We start from the raw sequence: 16,096 nt of genomic DNA, 5'->3' as shown, positions 1-16,096 counted from the left end.
GAAGTGTGGCGCCCAGAATTGCACGCAGTACTCCAACTGCGGTCTGACCAGTGCCCTATAGAGGGGAAGTATCACCTCCTTGGACCTATTCGTCATGCATCTGCTGATGCACGATAAAGTGCCATTGGCTTTTCTGATGGCTTCGTCACACTGCCGGCTCATGTTCATCTTGGAGTCCACTAGGACTCCAAGATCCCTTTCCACCTCTGTGCCACCCAGCAGGTCATTCCCTAGGCTGTAGGTGTGCTGGACATTTTTCCTCCCTAGGTGCAGCACTTTGCATTTCTCCTTGTTGAACTGCATCCTGTTGTTTTCTGCCCACTTGTCCAACGTATCCAGGTCTGCCTGCAGCTGTTCCCTGCCCTCCGGCGTGTCCACTTCTCCCCATAGCTTTGTGTCATGTGCAAACTTGGACAGAGTACATTTGACTCCCTCGTCCAAGTCGCTGATGAAGACATTAAAGAGTATCGGTCCAAGGACCGAGCCCTGCGGGACCCCACTGCCCACACCCTTCCAGGTTGAGACCGACCCATCTACCACGACTCTTTGGGTGCCATGACTCTTTGGGTCCTCCATCTTGTTTTTTTATCCTGGCCGCATACACATGACAAAAAAGGTAAGCTCTTGAGCCTGGTCTTCCTGGAATTGGCCTTCTCCAATTACTTTGTCTAAATAATCTCTTGTGGCTTGTCCCCCCTGTCCCTTTTTCCTGGTTGTCCCCCACCAGGCCCTTTGCCTGGATCTCCTGTGACTTTTGACGGGATAGGAGTGTACCTCAACATCCCAGAGCTTGATTGGTCACTTCATGAAAGTGGGGCCTGTCATACCTCAGAAGCATGAGGCATGGCAGGGTCCAGGGCAAACCTACCACGAGTTCTTCTGTCTTGCCCATTATGGTTGGTCAGTAACACCCACCACTGGGGATACATGTAAGTGGCCCTGTGCCCTATGCTGACAATGGCATCTTCTTTCTCAATATGTGGGGGCAATACACCATTCTTTATCATAGTTTACGCACAGCTTGAATTCCCTACGGCGGGTATTATCAAAGAACCCACCTTAGCGTCAATCATGGAATTAGGCATCCATGTCAGTCCCATTCACTGGCCAAAGCTATACTCCATCTTTTTCTCATGCAGATTTTCTAGTGGCCTCTCACATTGGGTATGATGAATTTCCTCCCAGGGGCATCTGTCCCACCCCTTTCGCTGGCAGTTATGGGCTGTGTGCCCTGCGGCTCCACACCTGTAGTAGATCACTTCTTGGGTCCCTAAATCCTGAGGCAGTTTGGACTGGGTCTGGGGAGCTTCAATTTTTTTGGCACTGGTTGCTGTGACTGTTATCAGTTTAATTGGTTTCTCCCGATAAGTCCCCTTTTCAGCCACTGTACAGGCCCCAGCAAGTTGGAGGGCTTCTTCTATCGCCTAAGGTTGGTGCCTTCACCCCCAGTGCTGAGTATCTTCTTCCAGGTCATTGAAGAACTTCTCCAAACTGAATCAGTCCAGTACCTCAGGCACTGTTTTCCCTTTAGGTTGAATCCATTTCTCTATCAAATCCCTCAGCATCTGTGTCAGTATCCTCAGCCACTTGTCTTCATATCTTTTTTTTTGCCCAAAACTCTTGTTGGTAGTGTGGCAGAAGGTCACCTCTGTTTCTCCCCAAAAAATCTGCTCTGTGCCAATTTGGTTAGGATGGGCCTTGCAGAGGGTACGCACATTACCCTATCTCTTTAGGTAACCTGAGTTGGATACATTCCTGAGGGAGGGGGGAAACCTGCTCCCTCTGACTATGTGACTGGCATCACATACCTGTGTGAGGGGCTTGGGCTTGCTAGTGGGCTAGAGACTGCCAGTCTGCCCAGCAACCAGTGATGCATTTCAAATTGGTTGGCTGACAGCCAACAGGTGCTGGCTTCCATTGGACCAGATAAATGAGGTCATAAAGGCTATGTAAGTTAAGGACTGCCCAGGAGGAGGGAGAGTAGTCATGATGAAAACTCAGAAGAGCTGGACCAGCTGAAGCTTGCTCTCTGGAAACTCAAGATCAATGAACTGCCTGCCTTCAGAGGGAATCTCCAGCAGCCTCTGGATGATACTTGGAAGTAAGCTACCTGAGACCTAACTAGTTATATAGATTACAGTAACTGAGATGCATGATCAAAGGCTACCATGCCACTCTTTGCTCCAAGGTATTTCTCTGATATTGCTCTACCCTGTACTGTATTTCAAACCTACTCCTTGTAACCATTAAAGTTCTCCTTTGTACCTAACATGGGAGACTTATTGTGAATGGGTCTAGATTATGCCTTGGGGTCTCCTTGGTTTGGCTGACTAAGGGAGACCACTACTTGTGCTTCCAACTGAGGGAATCATCCCCAGTTCTTGAAGTGAGTCAAATACCTTCAAGGGCTCCTAGGCCTGTGTTTCCCAGGGGGCACCATGCCAGGATCAAGCCCATCCCTGGGTGGTGGCAGTTCTACCCCCAGGCTAGCGGGTGTTCTCCAGGTTGCTTCAGGACAGTAGGTAGCTGGATGTGGGGAAGGAGCAGTTTGTGGCCAGGAAGCAGGCTGAAACCCAGAAGAAGTCACTTCTAGGAAGGACCCGAGCTAAAGGACCCTCTTCTGCCAGCTGGAGAAAGGCCCAAGGTTTTGCTTTCCTCATTTGTTTGTTATTTGGGGAATGATTATTGTTTGTGTTATGAGGGCTGGCTGAGCAGCTCCCAAGGGAGCAAAAGTAGTCAGTGAGGCTACAGGCACTCAAGCTTGCTTATGGACTATTGTTTGGACTGGCTGTCATCTGTGTGGGAGCAGGCACACCAACCCACTTATAGGCCCCTACTGTGTTGGCTGTGGAGGGACTGTGGAGAACTACTGGGGAGATGTGGAAGACCCTTTCCCTAGGAGCTTGGGTAGTGGGTGTAGCTATTTGGCAGAAGGAGGCAGTGTCAGCAACCAACAAGCTCTAGGAATGGAATAATAGATGAGTGCAAACCATGGGAAGAAGGATCAGGATGAGTTCCAGGCACTCTTACTGTGGAATTACCATCTTGTTAATGAACCACCAGCACCCCAAAACAAGGACAGGCTGTTTGCCTCTGAGATTCTGCAACTGATGGAGGCTCTGGTGGTCTAGAAATCATGTGAGAGGCAAGGATTTCTTATGGTGCTTATCTTTTATTAGACCAACTATGTAGTTGGGATGAAGTTAGAAAAGTTTCAGATGCAAGATATTCTTAATCAAGTCTCTCATAGATAAGAGCTCTTAGCACAAAGACTTAGTCTTAGAAGAGGAAATATAGGTGGAAAGTGAAACTAAAATGAGGTGAGTAAACAGTGAAAATTTTAGGTTGGCTTGTGGTCATTTAATAAGATTTATTTAGTTTGTTTCTCTACATTTTCATTCATTAGCTTTTCTGACATTAAAAATAAATATTTCCTTTTTTAGTCTGTAATCCGTGCTGGCATGCTAAGGGTGGGTGATGTGCCAGATTTTGGGTTTTCAGGTGCCAGTAGCCCTGGGAACCCCTCAGACAGACTACTGACTGAGGTGTCCCATGGAGAGGTGTGTCTCTCACCCTCACTGCCCAGGAATTCGCTCTGAACCTGATGAACACATTATTATACACAACCAATTTATATACGGAAAAAAATAACAAAAATAGTTAATAACAAAGCTAGCAATTTAGATAAAATTTACAACTACAAAAATAGGTGGATAATTCCAGCACACTGGGTGGTCCCACTTGTGTTAAACAACCTGAATAACTAAATTCACTTCGTGTTAACACTTTAAAACAGTTTCCCCCCATAACCCAATTGATTTTCCTTCTGGTCACAGTTCACCTCCTATAACACTAAATAGCAACACAGCTATAACTATGATCCACCACTAAATGGTGGAGGTGAGGCTCTGGGGAAAATGGTCTCCTTTAATCATTCCTGGTAACACAGTAAAACACTCTGAACAGCTGCTTCAGCCAAGAGGCTCCCTTTTGTTTCCATTATTGGAAGATTGTTCTCTTAAGCAGTTTTCTTCTTAAAATACACTTACTGCAAACACTAATTAAATTGGGTATCCCCTCGCACACTAATGCTGGTTTGTTTTCTCTCAGCCCAGTCCCTCTCGGGACTGTCTCCCCCTCCCAGCACATCCACTCACAGACAGGGGTTTCCCTCTGCAGGTGTCTGACTGCAGCTTGAGCGTTCCCAGCTTGGATTTCACCCCAGTGTCTCAGTCAGACAAAATTCATGGCCTGGTCATTAACCCTTTAAGGTCTCTGCTGCTTCTCCTAGCCTGAGCAAGCCTACCAGCTTTGTTTACCAACCCCTGCCCACTCTTTTCCTGGCACCTGTGTCCCTGGTTGCACAGCTCCGAACCTGGTGGGGAACCAGCTTCTCAAGGGATGACACAGGCTCCCTCATCCTAATGCCTACTCCCTGGGCAAGTGTCAGCTTGGTCACCCCTGGCTTGGACTGAGTCTGCACTCCCTCCAGGGCTGACGTATGCTCCTCTTACATCATAATCCGGGCTGTGCGAAGCTTCAGTCCCTGATTTGTTCAGAGGATATTCAGCCTGATTTGGTGGCCGAATCTCCAAATCCGAATCAATCAGGAGACCCTTTAATTTCCCTGAATCAAATCGGAACCCTCAGAATTGATTCAGAGAGATTTGGAAACATTTGGCAATTCAGACATAGACACAGCTTTAAATGTTGGGGTTTTTTTTTTTTTACAGACTTCAAGGTACCATGCGGCTCATAAATGCTGTGATGGTGGTGTTGGATATAAAGCCAACACATGGGTTCAGCAAACCAGGGTTTATTGCATAGTAATGGGCAACTGAGTCAGACTTTTAGCAGCACACCACACACTCATATCATATACTTGTCATGCACACCATTCACACTAAGTCATCTATCCATGGCTCTTGGAGTCATGCTGCGATGGCCAGTCACAGGCTTCTTCAAGGCGATGTGCAGTCAAGATGGGGCACCATCTCTCTCTCTCTCTCTCTCTCTCTTGATGTGAGGGTAGGTTGGTGTTGGAGGTCAGGGTGCTCGTCAGGCTGGTTTTTCACTGCCTTTTTATCTTTTTGGGCAGACTTCGACCAAAGCCTGGAAACTTCTGGAGGCTTCTTTACTGATCACCAGTCACCTTTTCACATATGTTTATTTCTGATTCTGTTACCAGTTACATGTTGTCTTTCACATTTCAGTCTGTTTTTCAGTCCCATGTTGTACCATCTCCACATTCCTAAGACCCCTGTATCTTATCTCGTTACTTACTGTAGCTGGTTCGTACCAGTCTCCATTCAACCATCACTTCACCTCATTCACAGCACACAGACTCACACAAACTCACTTGCTGCTTTTTCAGAAAATGATTGACATAGTTAAGATGGCTACTTAGCATAAGCAAATAGCTTGTTTAGCATAAGCATTCATAAGCAAAAACATAAGCAAAGTCATAGCATAAGTATAACATATTTTAATCAGACTCTGAAGGGATTATTTAGGAACTTAGAAAAGGAGAATGAAGAATTAAGTGACCATGAGCTGATCACCTTTACTATCCATTGCAAAGCTGGCAAATCAGTCAGCAATGCAGAAGTCCTTGACTTTAGGAAAGCAGACTTTGACAAGCTAGCGAGGCTCGTTGTTGAGGCCCTAAGGGACCATAACTTGACAGGAAGAGGAGTCCAAAAGGAGTAGCTCCTCCTCAAGGCAGTGATCCTGACAGCACAAGGGTTGTCCATTGCATCACAGAGGAAGGGTAGCAAAAAGATGCAGCAACCTGCTTGGCTCAGCAGGGAACTTGAGGACCTCCTACACCAAAAAAAGAGAGCTGTATAAAGGATGGAAGGATGGAATAACTACCAAGGAGGAGTCAGCACTGGTCCACGCTTGCAGGCAGGGAGCGGACAAGGAAAGCCAAGGCTGTAACTAAGCTCCATCTGGCTTCCCATATCAAGGATAATAATTGCCTTTTTCAGATATGTAGGGAGTTGGAAAAAAAACAAGGGTAACATTGGACCCCTGCTGAACCAAATGGGATAACTGATAACTGACATCCAGGAAAATCCAACCTGCTTAATGGGTACTTTGCATTGGTCTTCATCAGTCCAAAGGGACCACCCTGCCTAGCATGATGCGGGACGGCCAGGGAGAGGGCATATTTATACCTAGCATCAGTGCAGACCTTGTAAAGGAACACCTTGAGAGGCTGGACATCTTCAAGTCAGATAGTCCTATCAGATTACACCCTAGAATACTGAAGGAGCTAGCAGGTGTCATAGCCCAACCATTGGCAAAAATATTAAAAAATTTGTGGCGCTCAGGTGAAGTACCAGAAGACTGGAAGAATGTGGTACTCATCTTCAAGAAAGAGTGGAAAGTAGATCCTGGGAATTACAGGCCAATCAGCTTGACCTCAATCCTGGTAAGATTCTGGAGAAAATTATCACAGAGACCCCTCTTGATAAGCTAGCTGATGGCAACATCCTGAGGGACAGCCAGCCCGGGTTTGTCGTGGGTAGGTTTTGCTTGATCAATCTCATCTCCTAATATGATCAGGTGCCATATCGCCTGGACAAGGGAGAAAAGATTGACATCATATATTGGACTTTAAAAAAGCCTTTGATCTGGTGTCCCAAGATCTCCTTATGCAAAATTTGGCCAAATGTGGGCTGCGCTACACCACAGTCTGATGGCTGGGAAGTTGGCTCTGAGGTTGGACCCAGAGAGTAGCATTTGATGGATGTGAATCATTATGATATTTCGTGACCAGTGGTGTCCCCCAAGGCTCTATGCTTGGGCTGGTTGTCTTCAACATCTTTTGATAAAGATGTGGACATTGGTGTCAGAAGCGCACTGACCAAGTTCACCCATGACATTAAACTTTGGGGCATAACGTCCATGCCTGAGGATAGGCTAGTGATCCAGGCTGACTTGGATAAGCTTAGTAAGTTGGCGGATATAAATCTGATGACATTCAATACCGAAAAATGCAAGGTACTCCATCTCGGGGAGGGGGGGAAACCCGCAGCTTGCTTACAGGCTTGGCAGTGCTACGCTCGCTAGTACCATGGCTGAAAGAGACTTGGGGGTCATGATTGACCACAAGATGAACATGAGCCACCAATGTGATGTCGCAGCTGGTAAAGCAAACAAAACTCTGGCTTGCATCCATAAATGCTTCTCAAGTAAATCCCAGGATGTCATCCTCCCACTGTACTCAGCCTTGGTACTCCCCTACAACTCCTGCCCTTACCTCAAGGATGTTATGGAGCCTTGCAGCCAAGCGTTGTTACTGTCTGGCTTGCCAGCAGTGAACTGCCCTGTTTATATGGGCGGCCAGAGATCTAAAATGGCCGCCACAATCAAGCACCTGCTGGCTGCTTGGCTCTGATCTTAAAGGTACCACACACCTTCTCCCTTGCGATGGTACCTGGGGGAGGTTTCCCCTGCTGCTCCTCCAAAGCAGGCTCCCCTCAGAGCCTGTGAGAGCCCTCAAGTGGTGAGCACCCCCAAAGGTGCTCTGCCACACACCTCCCCCCTTAGAATGAGATCTGGGGGGGCTTTGCTTGGCTGCCTTCCCCGCTGGGCTCTGCCTCAGTCTCCTGCAGCCCCTGCCACGTGGCGAGCACTCCAAAGGTGTTCTGCCAGAGTATTATACTATTAGTATTTAATTATTACTTTGGTATCTACGTGCGTCACAAACATTGATTGGTTGATGTTCATAACACCCTTGTGAGGCACAGATTGGTAGTATTAGGTGGACAGCTGAGACACAGAAGAATTAAGGTCAAAAGTATTTTGGAGGATCAGTATGAGATACCTAACAGCTGATTTTTCACCGTCCCTAACCTGGCTAGACACCTGGACATGTTTTGGTTAAGACACACTGGCTTCTTTAGCCATTGGTACACCAGGGCATGATTTGTTCAGCATTCTGTCTGGCTCCTTTGACTCTCCAACTTGTATGATCAACAGGGATCTGGGTTTTCCATTTCTCACAGAAAAATGGGAAAAAATGCAGACTTTCCCTTTTAACTGAGAAAAACATGGATTTCTCATTTAACAGAGAACTGCACAGATTTTCCACTTTTGCAAAGAGCTCTCTGCAGGCTGGCAGAGTTCCAGCCTGCAAGGGGCTGTGGAGAGTGGGAGAACGGTGGTCAGGCTGGGGGCACCATGCACATGTGTATGCTCACACATGCACATGGCTACCAGGCAGCCTGGAGAGCAGCTTCCGCAGGTAAGTTTGGCAGGGGAGAGGGGGGATAGAGGCCCGCATAGAGGGGGAGGAAGGTAAAAGTTGGGCAGGGCTGGGGCTTGGAGCCCAGGGCTGGAATGCGTGGCAGCAGGGCCCAGGTAGGGAATGGGACGGAGCCACAGGTGGCTTGTTCAGCGGGTGGGGGGTGGCTCCCTGCCGCTGTGTGGTCTGTGCGAGTGGGTGTGGGCTGCCTGCTGCAAGCTCAGGCTACCTGACCTACTGCCTTCCCATGGAGCTTCTGCAGCCCAGTGGATGGGACCCGGTGTGACAGGGCAGAGTAGGGCTGGTCAGTGAAGCTTGTTGCTGCTGGGAGCCTGCACTAACCTGGTGAGGTGCCCCCTGCCCAACTGGCAGCAGTGGGGATGGTGGCACAGAGTTTTGCCCCTTGCTGCTACCAGGCAGGCAGGGGGCACCTCACCAAGGTGGTATGGAGCTCCCAGCAGCAGCAGCAAGGAGCTTCCCTGCTCTGCCCTGATGTGCTGGGTTCTGCCCACCGGGCCATGGATGCCCTGAGTGGAGGGCAGTAGAGCGTGGAGCCCAAGCCCACAGTGGGCAGCATGCATCTGCCCCTGCCACGGGTTCCACTCTGGCTGTGCTGCCTGTGGGGAGAGGGAACTGGGCTCTGTGTTCTGTTCCACTGCAGCAACTGCCACCTCCCACAGGCAGCAGTCAGGGCTCAGGTATTGCTGTGGGGGGGCAGGTGGGTACGGACCTTGGTCCCTGGTCCTGTAGCCCTGGCAGCTGGGGGCCCCCTCTAGCAGGGTTGGGAGGCGGGGGAGGGATGTGGGTAGGGTAGCAGGACCAGGGAGAGGGGCGCTGTGAATGGGAAGTGAAGGGCACCAGCAGGGCTGGGGGGTTGTGGGTGGAGAGTGAGGGCCTGGACCTGTGTCCTGGTGATTGAAGGGGCCAGGGGGAGCCTTGATTTTCTATTATAAAAACCTAAATTCAAATACCAAAATGTGTAGGTATTTAGAATTTCTTTTATTATAGTGATTGAGGTACTGATAGGCTTCCAAATCGTTTAAAAATTGTAAATATATCAATAAAACATTGTGTTCAGTTGAAACCTATATATATAGTGGTGTTTCATTTTATTTGCAGATTTGGTTTTTTTAATCAGATAATTTGCGGGGTTTTTATGAGAGAATTAGCATTTAAACAGAGAAAATCAGGAACCCTGATGATCAAGTACCTATTTGCTGCTAGTTTAGAGCACAGCCTTTTGTGCTGTAGCAAGATACCCTAAGTACTAGGGCTGTGTGAAATGGCACCATTTCATTTTGACTTCTGTTTTGATGTTTTGGTGGGACAGTGTTTCATTTCAAGTTTCATTTTGAAGCTCTGTTGCTTTTTGTTTCATTGAAACTATTTTGCTGTTTCAATGCTGTTTTGATGTTTCACCCGTAGCTTATAATGGGGAAGCATGAAACTGCTTATAACTTTGTCATTTCCTGGCAGATTTGGATGAAAACAGCAGGGATGGTAGCCCCTGTTGAGGCCATGAAGCCTGCCAAGTTTCAAGGAGATAGGTGCAGGGGTTTCTGGGAAACTCCACCTCAAGATGCTGACAAGCAAAACTCGTGATGTGTGACTGTGTGTGCGTGTGTGTTAAGGCGCAGCTGTGTTTCTGTCCCTCCCCCAGAGCACTGGGATTGGAAGGGACCTTGCGGAAGGATCACAGTCACTGGCCAGCTACACATCTCACTATCAGAACAGTCCTTCCCCCACTTCCCTCTCCCTCTCCTTAGATTCTGTTTCCCTGCAAGGAAACCCAGCTTTGAAACTCAAAACATTTTGAAACATTTTGAGTACCCTTGTTTAGTTTTGAGGCTGCTTCAAAGTCTTTCATTTCATTTTGATTTCATTGTTTTGAGCTTGAAATGAGTCAAAACAGCATTGAAGTGAAACACCCGGTGAAATTTCGCACAGCCCTACTAACTACTCTGCCAGCATGTTGTGCTCGTAGACAACACTATATTCTTAAAGTTTGATTCTGTTCTCCTTAGGTGCAGCTATAGCTCAGGCTTCTTTAGATTACATTTCAGGGTGTCAAGTTGGGCATTCAGAAAATAAGATATTCACAATGAATGGTCACCTGTGAAAAATGACTTGCTCAACTTCACACACACAGTCTCTCTGACAAGGGATGCAGTCCAGTGCTGCACACCATCATTTAACTATTTCAGTTATAAGACCATCCTTCTTTTCCTGCCATGTGCTGTGTCATTTACAATACATTTTCCACTTCTATATTAAATAAATTGGGGATCCTACAGACAAGCCTTCTACATTATTCAACCTTGACCATCACTGCAGGTCAGTTCTGTTCACTAAGTGAAGCAGGAATCCTATGGAATAAAATCGTGTGTGATCCTGTGTGTGTGTGTGCCTGGCCTCGAGCATGCACTCATGTGCTGCCTTAGCATGTGCACCCAGTGTTGGACATTGCATGGGGTCTTGTGACCTCTGGATGGTTCCTCGAGCACTCCAAGGAAAGCCCAGAAACTCTTCTGCCATGGCTTTGATTGAATCTTCAGTGGTGGGTTCCCCATTTGAGGACTTTCCCAGGTGGGTCGTGCCTCCTGACGGGTATCTACGGGGCTCCACCTCCCCTACATCCCTTCCATACGCCAGCCTTCAGGATGAGTAAGTTGGTCTTCATGCGGCTTGCCCTCTGGTTGTGTCAATCCTAGCTCTTCATATCGCCTGTGCTACTGGGGTGGCTGGTTTGCCCTGACCTTCTGCTGTTTCTTTACGGCCATCCAGCCCAAAAAATGCTCCAGGTCCTCCTTCCTGCCGAGGATCTCTCTTCTCTCCCTGGTGCTGGTTCTTTGGTTGCATGCTGGCGCTGCTTGCTTTCGGCATGGAGAGCATTTTCCTCGCTGGCTATCTCCCCCACTCTGCCTCCATCTCTCCCAGTGCCGGCTTTTATTTCGGCTGGGTGGCATTCTGCAATGACGTCAGCCGCCTGAGCCGGCTCCAACCGGAAGTAAGTATGGCTTACAAACGGTGTGGGCAGCTCTTCTCGGCACAGCTCGTCCCACAATTTCCGGCCTGAAATCAGTAAGTTTGCCCTGGTTTCAGGGCTTTCCTTGTAGGGGTGGGTCACCCTCATCCCCTGCCCTACCGTGGGGAGGGTTCCCCGTCTCCCAGTGACTATCTTCCTGGGACACTGTGATTAAAAACTACTTCATAATGCATAGACATTTCAGAGGAGAGGGAGGGGATAAATTAAGAATGGATGTTCAGTCTAGATTCTGGCATTTCCTAAATTCCAACTGCTTGATTTTTCAACCTTGATGCTTTTTTAGTATAGATGTTTGTGTAATTTCCTAGGTTTAAGAAAAGAACCTGGAAAAAAGTCCAAATGAAATGAAAAAAAATCTGATTTCAATGATGTTGAATCATATTGACACTCACAGGGTTCTTGATCAGTATTGGAACCATTAGATCCACCACACATAGCTCTGAACTTGAGCTAGCAGAGCAGCTAATAGCAGTAGTAGGTTGTCATTCTCTGTCAGTGATCCTCAACCAGGGTGCTGGGTTCCATGAGATCTTTCAAAGGGTGCCATGAGGAGTGAGCACATAAGTGCAGGCTCAGGTTTCATAGATTTCATAGACATTAGGGCTGGAAGGGACCTCTCAAGGTCATTGGGGCCAGCCCCCTGCCCAAGGGGCAGGAAGTGAGCTGGGCTCAGATCACCCCAGTAAGATAAGCATCCAGGTGTTTCTTAAACGTATCCAGAATAGGTGCTTGCACCACTTCTGTGGGGAGTCTATTCCAGACTCTGGAGACTCGGATGGTAAAGAAGTTTTTCCTTATGCCCAGTCTAAAACAGCCTTGCAGCAGTTTGTGACCATTAGACTTTGTCTACCCTTGGGGTGGCCTGGTGAACAGACACAATCTTAGTTCCTGATGCACACCCGTTATATACTTATAGACTGCCACCAAGTCACCCCTGAGCCTTTGCTTTTCCAGGCTGAAGAGTCCCTTGCCTTTCAGCCTCTCCTCATAAGGCCTGTTCTCTTGACCTCTAATGCATGTAGCTCTCCTCTGGATTCTCGCAAGCTTCTCCACATCATTTCTAAAGTGTGGAGCCCAGAATCGGATGCAGTAATCAAACTGTGGCCTGACCAAAGCCAACTAAAGCAGGAGAATGACTTCTTGGGTCTTGCCTGAGATGCATTGGTAGATGCAAGCCAGAGTTTTATTTGCTTTATTGGCTGTGACATCGCAGTGGTAGCTCATTTTCATCTTGTGGTCAATCATGACCCCCAAGTCTCTTGGTTGCGGTGCTAGTGAGTGTAGCACTCCCAAGCCTATAAGTATGATGTAGGTTTTTTCTCCTGTGGAGGAGCACCTTGCATTTCTCCATGTTGAGTGTCATCAGGTTTTGATCTACCTACCTTGCGAGCCTGTCCAGATGGGCCTCAATTGCCAGCCTGTCCTCTAGAGTGACTGCACTTCCCCATAACTTGGTGTCATCCGTGAACTTAGCCAGTCCACTTCTGACACCCAAATCCAGATTTTTTATGAATATATTAAAGAGTACTGGTCTGAGTACTGAGCCCTGGGGGACGCCACAGGTCACCATGTGTCATGTTGCCTTGGTTCCATCCACTATCGCTCTCTGGGTCTGACCACAGAACCAGTTCCCCAGCCATTGGATGTAAGGTTGTTGAGGTCACAATTCCTCAATTTTACCATGAGGACATCATGGGAGACCAAGTCAAAGGCTTTTTTGAAGTGTAAATATATGACCTCAACCTCTTCTCTTTTGTCCAGGTGATGCATCACCTGGTCATAGAAGGAAATGAGGATGGTCAGGCAAGACCTTCCTGCAATGAAGCCAGGTTGGTTATCTCCCAAAACATTCCCTTCCGTTAGCCTGTTGTTGATGGTTTCTTGGATGATTTTTTCCAAGATATTTTTGAGGATTGAAGTCAAACTGATTGACCTGTAGTTCCCTGGATCTCCTTTCTTTTCTTTCTTGAAGATAGGCACCACATTGGCTCTCTTCCAATCTTCAGGAACCTCTCCCAAGCACCATGAGCTCTCAAATATCCTTGCCATTGATTGTGCCATGATGTCAGCCAACACTTTTAGCATTCTTGGGTGCATTCTGTCTGGGCTAGCAGCCTCTCTAGCTGTTCCCTCATAAGCTCTGTGCCAATTATAGGTGTATGATTGCCCTTATCCTGGTAGTCTTGCACCCTGTCAGGCAGGGTGATCCCCTTGGGCTGGTGGAAAACTGACACAAAGTAATCATTGAGATTAGTTTTCTCCTGAGTGTCAGTTATCAGCTGCCCCATTTGGTTCAGCAAGGGTTTAACGTCCTTGTTTTTTTTCCCAACTTCCCATGTATTTGAAGAAGGACTTTTTATTGTCCTTGATTCCTGTAGCCAGCTTGAGTTCGATTTCAGCCTTGGCTTTTCTGGTCCACTCCCTACAGATGCGGGCCAGTGCTGCATAATCCTCTTTAGTGGTAGTTCCTGACTTCCATCCCTTATAAGCTTCTCTTTTCAGATTCAGGAGGTCCATGAGTTCCCTATTGAGCCAAGGGGGTCTCCCAGCCCTCTAGTTCTCTTTCCTATGGGCTGGAATGGACTTCCCTTGTCTTTTTAGGATCACATCTTTAAGGAGTTAAACTCATCATGGACTCCCCTCCCTGTCAGATCATGTTTTCTCAGAGCCTCAACAACCAATCTCCTGAGCTTGTGTTGACTGATTTGCCAACTTTGCGATGGATAGAGGAAGTGATCAACTCATCATCACTGTCACCAAGATTCCCTTCGATCCTCAGGTCACTCACTAGATCATCTCTTTTGGCCACTACCAGATCCAGCAGTGTGTTACCTCTTGTTGGCCTGCAGGTTCATCCCTGCCTAGCTGCTGCCTCATCCCCACAGCTCAGCACATCTGCAAGGAGGTAAACAAGCACTCAAATTGATTAGTTTTTGGAATGGGTTGCTCCTGCATAACTTTTGTGAATTGAGAGGTGCCTTGAGTTACATGAGGAGTGCCTCAAGTGAAAGAAAAAAAAAAAAAGGTCGAGAACCACTGCTCTGTGTAGACCAGCACTAGACCAGGATAAAATGTATCCTTTGCCAGTAGGTTTCACAGATGTTTGCTGGCAGCAGAAGACTGGAGAGTCTTACAAATCCTGAGTTTCTTTCCAAACAAACGTTGCCTGTTTCCCAGTCCCTGTCTTCCCCTTCCTCTTGCTAAGTCCTAGTTCTTCACCCCATTTTTCTACTACAATGGCTCCAAGTTCCCTTATCTAGACAATTGTAGTTCTTGTTCCTCACAGTCCTGGGGTGATCTTTCCCTTAACCCCACTGGCTTCCAGTCTTTCCTTGTGCCCTACTCTTCCCAACTTCCAACTCTGATATACTTACCAAACCAGTTCCAGCTCCCCTTACCCCCCCTGCATGTGTCTAAAGGTAGTTTCTGTTCCTCTCTCTTGTGGTACGTCTCTTGTTGCACTTGCATTGTCTGGACATGACACTGTTTGGAGATGGTACAGAGAATCTTTCTCTTGTTTTTATGTCTCTAGCTTATATGCTTGATGTTAAACTGATTCGCCACATTTGAGGTCAGAAAAGAATTTGTCCCTTGGTCAGATCAGCAGATGTATTGGCTATTTGTGCTTTTTCCCTGCAGCCTGGGGCATGGACCTTCTTCCAGGATTACCTGAGCATCTCTTCAGTGACCATTTCCTGCCTTTGCAAGGGCTTTGGGTACTGGCAGCACTTTAGTCTCTCGAGGAATTAATATGCTTTTGTCTAAAGTCATTGGTTTCAGTAGAGGGGTGTTTGGAATAAATTTAATGGTCTATAAATTCTGACTAGATGATCTAGTGGTATGGTGCAAAGGGCTGTACCCTTAAGTTGTCCAAGGTAAATGTAAGACCAGTTTACATAAAATTATTAATAGATGCCAGCAAAACTGAAAGCCAGAAAAAACAAAATTAGTCCAAACAACAAAGTCCACCATATCAGCCAGGAATAGGAAGATAATAGATAAACACAGGTGCACTGCAAATTAGGTCTGATTGGTGGACAAACTGATGAGGGGGGAGCCTCTTCTCTTTAATGCTCCCTTTTGAGATCCTTACAGGGAAACTTTTTAAGAATTAAAATGTCAGGGCACCTGGATTCGAAAACAGTCATCATGGTTGCCACTCCTGCCATCCCTTGGGAACCTGGGATGCTTCATGATAGTTTTGCATTTTCATTGTTCTGATCCAGCCAACCCAAATAACATGAGGCTTGAATGACCCAGCTCTCTAGGTGTTGAAGAATTTAATTCCAGAAGAAAGAAGAGTTATCCAAATCTGATACAAGCCATTCACAACTAGTTTGGTATCAGCTATCAATCTAAACTGGCTAGGATACAGAAAAGTACCCGAAGAGGAGAGAGAGAAAATCACCATCAGAGACAGCAGACTTCCTGTGGAGACTTGTGTCCTGGCATATCTGGATATCAAGGAATGATTCCAGAATAAATTCGGAAATGGATCAATTTATATTGCAAAATGCTCCATTGGACTTATATTTTCAGATCAGGGTCAGTGAATTTGCCACAGAATGTAAATCTTTCCTTGTTGCTGCACCAGAAGCAAAAGCAACTGCTAGTAAGGAAGTTGGAAGCAGATAACCTTTGGCATGTGTGCATGTGCACTTTAACGCACTTTAGCCTATTTTAATGCATATTAAAGCATCACTAAAAACAGTGCTATTTAGTTAGTGCACATTAAAATAGTCTAATGCACATTTTCTAGTCCCTCACAGCAAAGGGCATTTGTACACATGGTTATG

The 16,096-nt window shown here is 47.0% G+C and overlaps 1 protein-coding gene across 1 annotated transcript in view; it reads left to right on the top strand.

Annotated features, from left to right (window-relative positions):
- TTBK1 (tau tubulin kinase 1) overlaps positions 1–16,096 on the top strand; it is a 291,426-nt gene that overhangs the window by 20,870 nt on the left and 254,460 nt on the right. The window lies entirely within an intron of this gene.

This window comes from Alligator mississippiensis, chromosome 1 (assembly GCF_030867095.1).
Source record: "Alligator mississippiensis isolate rAllMis1 chromosome 1, rAllMis1, whole genome shotgun sequence".
NCBI classification, from domain to species: domain Eukaryota; kingdom Metazoa; phylum Chordata; order Crocodylia; family Alligatoridae; genus Alligator; species Alligator mississippiensis.
The sequence above is the reverse complement of the archived record's forward strand: the minus strand, read 5'-3'. Positions and strand labels throughout refer to the sequence as shown.